The sequence below is a fragment of the Pelmatolapia mariae genome, linkage group LG20, assembly GCF_036321145.2.
Source record: "Pelmatolapia mariae isolate MD_Pm_ZW linkage group LG20, Pm_UMD_F_2, whole genome shotgun sequence".
Taxonomy (NCBI): Eukaryota; Metazoa; Chordata; class Actinopteri; order Cichliformes; family Cichlidae; genus Pelmatolapia; species Pelmatolapia mariae.
The window spans coordinates 17,334,108-17,346,148 of NC_086244.1; positions in this window are offsets into that span (position 1 = coordinate 17,334,108).

Here is a 12,041-nt window from a genome sequence, read left to right on the forward strand (position 1 = left end):
ATCTTTTTCAGCTTTTCAGCAGACAGCTTCAGCGTTAAGGCATCCACACAGCATTTTCGCAGGAAATGCAAATTTTTCTAGTTCTTTATACTTTATTCTGGTTGCTTCCGTACGTTTTTTGCCGTTTAACTACTTCCTCAGTTTTCAGCCGATTTTCTCAGTTCAAACTCTAAACTGTTCTGCTATTTCTGCTAATGTGTGCTATGACTTTTGGTGTTTATTACTATTATACTTTTTAAAATATTACACTTTTTTCCTTTTTTTTGTCCCATTGAAATGAATGGAAATCTTCAGAAATTCTGCTAAAACTTGCTGGTTTTTGAAACTTAACTACTTCCTCATACTTTCACCTAGAAACTCCATTCAAACTTTAAAATGTTCTCAGATTATTGGGCTATTCCTGTATGATTCAGCTTTTTCAGATCTTCTACCATTTTAATTTAATGCCTCTTTAAGTTTTCAGTTGCAAAATTGTGATTTTTCAGAAAATACATGCGTTGTTATGGTTGCTATGCAATTAACTCAGAGTGTGCACTTGTCCTTTCTGAATTTTCTCTTCATGTCTGAACAACTTCTTGCTACTCGCTCAATTTCCACTCAACCCCCACAAATTATACATCAAAACGTAGGTATTTTTGCTGGCTTTCAGAAAATGTCACTATCATTGTTGTGGGACTTATAGATGTTTTGCAAATCTCCTCAGAGTAACATAAAGACTGAAAACTCTCCATAGAAAGTCAATATAGAGCTTAATCAAAATCACCGCTGAATTTTTCTAATGAGAGGCATTTTCAAATCGTCATATCTCCTTAATGAAACAAAGTTGAGACATGAGGCTTGTGCCAATATATCTTCAGACTCTCCTGATGCTCACAATTCAAGAGTATTTTCCTCACCTATTACCGTTTGGCCATGAATTACATTTGTTTGAGGATAGGAAATTTGTCTCTCGCTCAGATGTCTTCAGATTTCAAACTCTGGAAATGAGGCACTTTTTTCTCTCGTCATATCTTTTTGATGGATTTCCACAGAGACCTGAAAATTCCCATGACTGTTCACCAAAGCCTGCTGTTTCTTACGGTGAAAGAATGATTTTGATGCTCCATATAGATTTAGAGTTACAAAACGTTGTTTGAGGGCAAGTCAAGGCAGTTTTGCTTTGCCTCTACTCAGTTACAGTGTATTACAAGTCATATATCTTCAAGAATCTATATTTTATCTCTGAATTATGAAGACCTGCAGATTCCCCCATCTCTTCTGAACAAAACGGTGTCAGAATGAGCATTCTAGCCCCTACGGTTAGGAAATTATGGCCATTTGTTCGAGGGGAGTCCTGAATGTGAGAAATACACTGAAGAAAACTCAGAGCTCTCTCTGTGTCTGTGTGTGTAAGTGCTGATTACAGCAGGTGCAGCCAATTTAGCTGACCTAGATATACCAAGCCCAGACTCTTAACAGCCCCTGTACACTTTGCTCTCTGTGTATGTGTGTGTGTGTCAATATTTCTCCTATGTTAAAGTATTACTCCTCAATAATAGTATTTGTGCTAAATCAAAGTACTTCTAGTAGTTCTTAGTACTTCTGCTCAATCATAGTATTTCTGCTAAATCATAGTATTTCTGCTAAATCATAGTATTTGTGCCAAATCATGGTTTTGGGGCCAAACCATAATATTTACTTTATGTTATAGTATTACTACTAAGTGGAGGAGTGTCTGTTATGTTATACTATATGTGCTGAATATAGTATATGTGGCAAATCATAGTATTTATCCCAAATCATAGTATTTATGCAAAATTACAGTATTTCTGCTAAATAGCAGAAATAGTACCTTTTAGCAGAAATTTCTGTCAAAAGATATTATTTATGTTAAAACAGTATTTCTGCTAAATCATAGTATTTATACTAAGTTATAGTACTGTTGCCAAATCAAAGTATTTGTACTCAATCATAGTATTTCTGCCATATTATCGTATTTGTGCCAAATCATGGTATTTTTTTGCCAAATCATGGTATATGTGCCAAATCATGATATTTGTGCCCAATTAAAATTTCTGTTATGTTATAATATTACTACTAAGTCGTAGAATTTCTGTTATGTTATAATATATCTGCTGATTATAGTATATGTGGCAAATCATAGTATTTATACTAAGTTATAGTACTGTTGCCAAATCAAAGTATTTGTACTCAATCATAGTATTTCTGCCATATTATCGTATTTGTGCCAAATCATGGTATTTTTTTGCCAAATCATGGTATATGTGCCAAATCATGATATTTGTGCCCAATTAAAATTTCTGTTATGTTATAATATTACTACTAAGTCGTAGAATTTCTGTTATGTTATAATATATCTGCTGATTATAGTATATGTGGCAAATCATAGTATTTATACTAAGTTATAGTACTGTTGCCAAATCAAAGTATTTGTACTCAATCATAGTATTTCTGCCATATTATCGTATTTGTGCCAAATCATGGTATTTTTTTGCCAAATCATGGTATATGTGCCAAATCATGATATTTGTGCCCAATTAAAATTTCTGTTATGTTATAATATTACTACTAAGTCGTAGAATTTCTGTTATGTTATAATATATCTGCTGATTATAGTATATGTGGCAAATCATAGTATTTATAGCAAATCATAGTATTTGTGCAAAATTACAGTATTTCTGCTAAATAGCAGAAATAGTACCTTTTAGCAGAATTTTCTGTCAAAAGATATTATTTATGTTAAAACATAGTATTTCTGCTAAATCATAGTATTTGTGCCGAGTCATAGTATTTGTACTAAGTTATAGTACTTGTGCCAAATCAAAGTGTTTGTACCCAATCATAGTATTTCTGCCATATCATCGTATTTGTGCCAAATCATGGTATTTTTTTTGCCAAATCATGGTATTTGTGCCAAATCGTGTTATTTGTGCCCAATTAAAATTTCTGTTATGTTATGGTATTACTACTAAGTCGTAGAATTTCTGTTATGTTATACTATATCTGCTGATTATACTATATGTGCCAAATCATAGTATTTATAGCAAATCATAGTATTTGTGCCCAAACATAGTATTTCTGCCAAATTGTAGTATTTGTGCAAAAACATACAATGTCTGCAAAATCACATTATATCTGCTATGTTATAGTATTACTACTAAGGCATAGTATTTCTACCAAATCATAGTATTCCTTCAAAATCATAGTATTACTGCAATTTCATAGTATTTCAGCAAAATCGTAGTATTTGTGCAAAAACGTACTATGTCTGCAAAATCACAGTATATATGTTATGTTATAGTATTACTACTAAGGCATAGTATTTCTACCTAATGATAGTATTCCTTCAAAATCATAGTATTACTGCAATTTAGTAGTATTTGAGCAAAATTGTAGTATTTGTACTAAATCATGGTACTTGTGCCAAATCATAGTATATCTGCCATATTGTGCTAGTTGTGCAAAAACATAGACTGTCTGCAAAATCATAGTATATCTGCTATGTTATAGTATTACTACTAAGGCATAGTATTTCTACCAAATCATAGTATTCCTTCAAAATCATAGTATTACTGCAATTTCATAGTATTTCAGCAAAATCGTAGTATTTGTGCAAAAACGTACTATGTCTGCAAAATCACAGTATATCTGTTATGTTATAGTATTACTACTAAGGCATAGTATTTCTACCTAATCATAGTATTCCTTCAAAATCTTAGTATTACTGCAGTTTCATAGTATTTGAGCAAAATTGTAGTATTTGTGCTAAAACATACTATGTCTGCAAAATCACAGTATATCTGTTATGTTATAGTATTACTACTAAGGCATAGTATTTCTACCTAATGATAGTATTCCTTCAAAATCATAGTAATACTGCAATTTAGTAGTATTTAAGCAAAATTGTAGTATTTGTACTAAATCATGGTACTTGTGCCAAATCATAGTATATCTGCCATATTGTGCTAGTTGTGTAAAAACATAGACTGTCTGCAAAATCATAGTATATCTGTGATGTTATAGTATTACTACTAAGGCATAGTATTTCTGCAAAATCATATTATTTTTGCAGAAACATTGTACTTCTGGTAAATCATAGTATTTCTACTAAATAATAGTATTTCTGCCAAATCATAGTATTTGTTTCAAATCATAGCATTCAAATCAAATCATAGTATTTGTGCCAAAACATTGTATTTGTACAAAGTCATAATATTTCTTCTAAATCATAGTATTTCACCCAAATCACAGTAGTTTTGCTAAAATCCAGTATTATTGCCAAATCATCGTATTTGTACCCAAACATATCAGTTCAACTTATTTAACTCTTCTCAACAGCCCAACACCTCTTCTTCACTCCGTTTCAGCAGAATTGTGAGTTTTTTCACCGCTTTTCAGCACAAATCCCAGCTTTTTCTCATTTCTTTTTTAGCAGACATTCTGCTGATTCACCTGTTTTCAGTGCAACGTTCTACTTCTTTACCTCTTTTCAGTAGAAATTCTGCTGATTCACCTATTTTAAGCAGAATTTTCAGCCTTTCACCTCTTATCAATACAAATCTCAGTATCTTCTGCTCATTTCAGAGGAAACCCTTTCACCTCTTTTTAGTACAAATTTGAACTTCTGTACCCCTTTGAAGCAGAATCTTTGCCTTTTCACCTCTTTTCAGCAAAAGTTTCTGTTTTTTCACGTGTTTTCAGCATAATTTTTCAGTTTCTTTACTGCCAATACAATTTTTGCAGCTTTTCATTTTTTTCAGTCATTTTCAGCAGACAGCTTCAGTGTTCCGGCATCCACACAGCATTTTCGCAGGAAATGCAAATTTTTTCTAGTTATTATTATTCTTCAGTTTCCGCCTGAAATTTTGCAGCGAATCTCGCCTCGCAGTTTTGAGACAAGCTTCATATATGTTACCTCATTTTGTGCGGCTGGATCAGGAATGGTGTGCTATGACTTTTGGTGTTTATGACTATTATAGTTTTTTAAATATTAATATTTTAGTGAAAATTTTCCCGCGCTTCTCTGCCAAACAGTTTTGACAATAGGGTTACATATGTTAGATCATTTTGTGCGGCTGGAGCTGGACTAGTATGGTATACACTTTTGGTGTTTATGACTTTTATAGTTTTTTAAATATTAATATTTTAGTGCAAATTTAGAAAGATTCTTCTTTTGGCGCCATAGAAACAGACTTCATTTGTGGTGTGTTGGCTCCATCTTTTGGTCCCACTGATACAAATTTCAAACTTCATTTGTGGTGTGTTGGCTCTCTCTAGTGGTATGCCAGGAGTAGTACGGCCTGTCTACCCTTATTTGGATTACCGTAATGATGACAATATCAACGGTGCGCACAGCGTCGCTGCTTTCAGGAGCCATTGGAATTTTTAAGGTTGCGCAAATCATTCAATAGTTACGGTAATGCTTGGTGGAAAACTCAATATCCCACAATTCATAGCACGCCTCTGCCGAGTCAAACAATGGCGGCCATCACTTAGTTTTTATTTTCCTCTTAATACTGTTTCTAGGTCACAAAATAAACTTTTAAGATATTTTCAGGCGAGAATATAGGTGTGTAAACTTCAAATATCTGCTCATTTTGTCAAAACATCCCATATTAGCGACAATGTTCTGACGATGTCGTTTCTGCTTGAGGCTAGCTGGCTAGTGTGGCTAGCGCGGCTTTGCTAACAAGCTACAGCCGGCCTGGATGACAGTGAGAGCGGCTTACTCTGGTTTCACACCCGGTCCTTCGTAAAGTCTCGTGGTCACAGCTGGACTTATTTTAAATAAATAAATGATTTATTTATTTATTCATTTTAGTAACGGTATAAACAGTGAAAGGTGGTGGATTGGCCAGATGTAAACTTCAAATATGTGCTCGTGTTACCAAGACATCCCATATTAGCTCTGATGGTTTCGGTGCCTGCAAAGAGCTAGACAGCTAGCTAGCTAACTGGCTGTCTTTTTGACTCAGGGTCATAGCTGGACTTATTTTTCGTTTTTATGAGCCGATGAGGGGTTTTTTTTAGTAACGGTACAAACAGTGAAAGGCGGTGGATTGTCCAGATGCTGGTCGATGTGGAAAAAATAACTGAGTTGTTTGGTGGTCGCTGACGCGGAGCTACAACCGAGGGCAGCTATCCACCGGTGTGTGTCAGACAGAGCATGCAGGGAACGAGGCGGCGAGGCGACCGCCGATCAACCGGTGGTAGATCGTGGATCAGGGAAACCGAAGGCAGGAGAAGCAGACGGCTGCCGGTCAGAGCGTGAGGTGAACTGAATTTCAGGTAAGAAGTTATGAACTGCACTCTATTTGGGTCAGATATAAACCGAGTTTAGGTGTAGTTTGGTGGAAACCAGGAGATGACCTTACCGAATCATCAGAGCTGAACTGGTGATGGAGAAACAGGTTTACCTTTTTTTTAGGTGACATGAATGAGTTGAAGGCAAGTTATGAACTGTTTCTGAGAGAAATAAACACCAAGCTCCTTTTTTATTTAGCTGACAGCTGGTAACTGTGCAGGGGCGGATCTAGCAAAGCTTTTGCCAGGGGGCCAGGTAGGGCATCTTACAACCAAAGTTTGTATAATAATACACAAGATTGGCTGTAGACCATTGTTAATCATTCAGAACACTGTGTAAAAATAACAAAAACAAAAAGTGAATGCAAAAGTGCATAAATATTTATTTTACGTGATTGATGTGTGTGGCGGGGCGTGGTCTGCAGTGCCGCTGCAGGGGAGGTGGACCCACCTGAGCGGCATCTGCAATCACGCCTCTCTGGCGTAGTCTGTGCTCTCTCGGCTGTTTTTTGGGTGTGTGTCAGGCTGTGAGTTGAAAAGCTACAGCCGGCTGTGTGGGTACACCAACCATGTGTGAAAAGTGGTCCATAACGTAATGCTTCAAAGCGTGTTCATGCAAACATTGTCGGGTCTGCCGTGGTACAATGGGACTTCTGCTCATGAAACTATGTGCACAGCGTCTGCAAATCGGGGCTGTACAAAGTCACTTCATCTTTACCCAAAATTGTAAGCTGTCATCTGTGAGGTGCGAGCGGTGTTTGTTTTTACCATAGTTCATGGTGGAGAATGGCTGCTCTGCTGAGTTTTGCTCTCTGTAGCTGTATGAATGGCAAACTACACTGTTTACCAGCGGCATAGGCACACTTAAAATTTCTTCTGAAATTTTCGCTTTCTAGTTGTATTTCATAATAGGCTTATTTAACAGAAACATAATATCAAGTGAAACTTTTTTTTAAACAAACATGTAAAAAAATAATGAAACAAAACTGATGAAAGTTTGTATTAGTTAAATGAATTGTGTCATTCATGCACCCACCTAAAGACTGAAGCATTTGTACCAATGGTAGCCCACCTATTCTGGTGAATGCTGTGCCTGCACACCCGTGGTCTGTCTTTTATGCACAGTTCCTCATTCATCACTAAATGCTGTTTCCTCTCTTGAGATGCTCTGCCAAGACTTTACTGCAGTTACACTCATTTGTTTATTTGGTATTTTTTGGTATTTCTGCATTTTAGTTTTTTATTTAATACTTGAAAACTCACTAACTTGGTCACTTATTACTATCTGATCTCTTTGTATAACGAAACTCGAGTTTCTTTTGCAGTATACTTCGGGTCTTAATCCATTTGCACTATACAGCAGTGTCCACTCAGTTTTGCAGCATTTGGCTGAATCTGAGCAGAGACTACAGCCCTGTGCACCTCAGAGTCCTTCCTGCTATTTCTAGCGGCAGTCACATCATCAATAAACACCAGTGACCCGGTTCCACTGGCAGGCATACATGCCCATACCATAACATTGCCTCCAGCGTGTTTGACAGATAATGTGACAGATAGCATGGTATGCTTCGGAACATGAGCTGTTTCTCCTCTTCTTCATACTTTTCTCTTTCCAGCTGATACAAGAAAATCTTGAATTAATTGGTCCAAAGATTTTTTTTAGAACCTTCTTATTCTTAAGTGTAACCAGTGGTTTGTAGTTTGTTGTAAATCCACTTGATTGCAGACCTTAATAATGATACTCCTACCTTAACAAGACTGTTCTTAACTTAGATGTTACAAAGGTTGTTTTTTTTTTTCTTAACAATAGAAACAATTCTGCAATCATTCCCTTTAGTTGTCATATCTGGTCTTTTTGGAGCTTTTAGTGTTGTTGAGCTGAGCAGAGCTGAGCAGTGCTTCTTTATCAACAGTATACCTCATTGTCGATTTGGCCACTCCTGGTTTTGTCGTCTATCTGATAGTTTTGTTTTGTTTCTTCAGCCTAGTCATGGCCTCCACCACTTGCATCAACATCTCTTCACAGTAAATCATCATCATCATCATCATGCTGCAGTCTCAAAGTGACACCTGAAAAGTGATAAACAAATAAACATTGCATGTTTGCTTGTATTCTGGTATCGATTACAGACCGTTTCATCTTATCCTTTACTTCTTCCTGTCAGGTTGAAGTTATTTAACATGTCAGTGCTGTTTTGCAGCTCAAAATAAATGCCTCAGAGTGCATCAAATGTTCTCTTCTGACTCAGGCTGCTGTGACCAGGACAATGTGGTCTCAGCATTCTCTGTCTTGCTGTCCCTCAGGCAGGTAGGAATGACCCTAAAGCTGCAATTTAATCCTCAACACGAAAACAGACACATGATTGAAAATCAACTAAAGCACCAGCTTATGCTTATGGCATTGTTAGTAATAGAGTAGGATCCAACATGGCTTTGAATGGGTATTAAACATACTTATTTGCTTTTTTGTTTTTATCTCTTTCCAAGGTCGTTGCTTTGGAAAGGAAAAGCAGTCCTCTAGTAGATATTGGGGAATCATCTGTTATGTAATTTATTCTTTCATTTCTTTTTTTCTGGCAATAAAATGAAATCATTTGATACTCTTATTATTTTCTCTTTTTCGAGAACATCTCAGTCTAGAATGAAGCATCCAATAATCAGACTGACAGCTATGTGAAAAGGAAGAAAAAATATATATATAATATATATGTAAAAGCTGTTTGCTTCCCTTCGTTCAAATTATTTATTGGTAAAAAGCAGACCAATTTCTAGCAGCACCAATTAATCACATTGTAGGGCCTTATCAGATAATTCTGTATCCTGAAGCTTTCTAATCCATGCTCTTAAAAAGGCTGAGGGTTGGCCTCTGCTCTCAGTCAACTGCCACTGCTAACAAGAGCTGGAAGATTTACACATTTTCCAGGAAGAGAAACATATGAGAATGATTTGTAGCCACTTTTAAGCAATATTGTCAGAGTAGTTAACAGATATTTATTTCATGTGTCAGATTTAATGTTGGTTACATCTTTTCTGACTTTGGTGGGTAACTTTTACTTTTAAAAAAACAAATGGAAATAGGAATTCCTTTGTTGATCGCTGTAGGAAAGCTCATTCCCTGCGTTAACCGATCCTAGGCATTAGGAGGAGTGGGGCCTGGGGAGCAACTCCAGCTGTAAGGCAGTGCCTTGTTCAAGGGCACAGTGATGTGAGTATTTACTCAGCATGCTCTGATGCTGGAAGGAAACACAAGCACAAACATATCATGAAAATGCCACACATAACCACTGAGCCACCACACTGCTAAATATGTGATGAAATACAGTTGGAGCTTGAGCCGTTCGCCAAAGACAAAGTTCAATTTAACACCTATCTTCTTATGTAATAAACAACAACCTTCAAAAAAAACCGTTTCATTAAAAAAGTGGGGTTTTTTTTAAGTGAGTTCAGATGTCATATAAAAGGATATTTCTCTGACCTACATGGAAATAAATGGTGAAGTATCACTTTCCCACATCACAGCAATACATTTCATTTCAGCGGTCAAGGTCATTTTAATAGGCTTAATGTTGACTTTCCTGAAGCAATACCGACGTGTCTCCTTGGAGGATAAGTCAGAGTCAATCTAGGAAGCCATCGGCTATCGTCTGCAGACTCAGCCTCAGGGAACAATCACCAATTTTCTTTTTTCTTTTTTTTTAGCTGTCAGTGTAGGAAGTGGATGTCCTGGCCAAAACTTTCTGTTTTGGCTAAATCAAATAAAAAGCAAACTCATCATCAGAGAATATTGCATGTTTTGGAGACTGCAGTTTGACAAACAGAGTTCCTCATTTTCTCTTCATGCAAACTGTTTACTAGGCGTAAACAAAGCCGACTCAAACATCTCAGGTTAAAAGAACACGGAGTACAAACTGAGACCGCGTAGGCTTTCCAGTACCAAAAAATTTGTTTCTTATCTATATTCCTAATCATATACAGAAATCTAGTAACTGAGATTAACTCTGTCCAAGAAAGGTCTGTCAATTTCAGTTATGGTCTGCTATGTGCGCCCAACCAACTATTTTCTTCCTATTATCCAAAGTCTGGTCATGCTGGCAGCAGTCGGGGAAGGATATTCCAGGACTCCTTTCCTCCAGCTTTTCCAGTTTTTCTTGAGGGATTCTGAGGTATTTCCAGACCTGATGCCTCCAACACATTCTCAGCCTATCCTGGAGTCTCCTCCCAGCTGATAGTGTACAATTAAACCTCCAAGGGGAGCTGCTGACAAATCCTGATGAGACACCAAAACTACCTCCTTTTGATGCAAAGGAGCAGAAGTTCTACTTCTTGATGTCAGTGCTCCTCAATCTATCTCTAAAGGAGAGGCCAGCCACCCTACATTGGAAACTAATTTTAACTATTTGTAAAACAACCTCATTTTTTTCTGCCATTCCAACCCTTACCTATGGCTCACTTTCTAGCTCAGGTATCTTTTTACATTCTGGTACAACACCTTACAGGCGACAATGCAGGGTGGAGTAATCCACCTTTTTTCAGCAGATGACCATTGACTCAGACTCTCACCCCACACATTCGCCTGAGAACCCACTCAGAGCGTGCTGAAAGTCATGTTCCGATGGACCCAAACAAACCTCATCATCTGCAAAAAGCACAGATGTAATTCTGAGATTCCAAATAACGAGTACCCATTTTGCTTTCCCAGTAGTACTATTCAGGAGGATTTAGTGAGAATTTAATAGAATAAATTCTCAGTATTCATGTTGTTCAGAAGAACAATTTCAGAATATATGTGAGAGACTCCAAAACTCTGTTAACAGTCCTGTGAAGCCTTTCAGTTTGCTGAAGTATAATTCATTAAATTAAAGTGCTATTGCTACGTCCCTTATCGTTGACTGTTTTTTTAGCACTTTGGAACAGTAAAGAAATAAGTTGTGAACACAGTTCTGGCACATTACAGTAAACATGTTGGTGAATATTTTTTGTGCATGTTGTGCTCTTACCAGACTAATATTATTATTCGAAGACATGCTTCTGACCACAAAATGGATGCACTGTAAATGCAATATTAATTCTCCTTTTAGCTCTGTTTCAGAAGCCAAATGAAAACTAATGAAAGTCAATAGGATTCATCCTTTGGGCAACATGAACCTCTGCACAACACCTCAGTGGCAATCCATCCAATAGCTTTTAAGTCTCAAGTGACCAAGATATTTTAGCAACTGAAATGACTGAGTGGACCCCACTCAGTCATTATGACCATTTAATATTTGATACTATTACTTTGATCAATAACAAATTACAATGAAATAATTATAGTCAAGGTTGGGTTTTTTTTTCCATCTTTTGTTAAATTAAATAAATTAAATTGAATTCAAAAATTGTATAAGGTAAAGTGTCTGTTGAGTGCATATATAGATTTGGGGTTTTATCTTTGTATTTGAGTATTATATTATTTTATCATGCTGATATTTCTCTTCTGATCTCAGCTTTGGACCACCTAACATTATGAAAACATGATCTAGCATTGTTTAAAACTAACTGACTTGACATTCGTGCTGTCTTCAGGTCCAGAAGGAAAGTGACTGTGCTCACTTTCAACATGATCTCTAATAATTTCCACTTGTTCTGATCACTTCCTGCCTACTGCCATGTCCAATAATACACTAAAGGGACATCATGCTAGTGCAGCCACTGGCTGTGACACTAAGTTCATCTAAACGTGTCTGAGCGAGCGGCCTGAG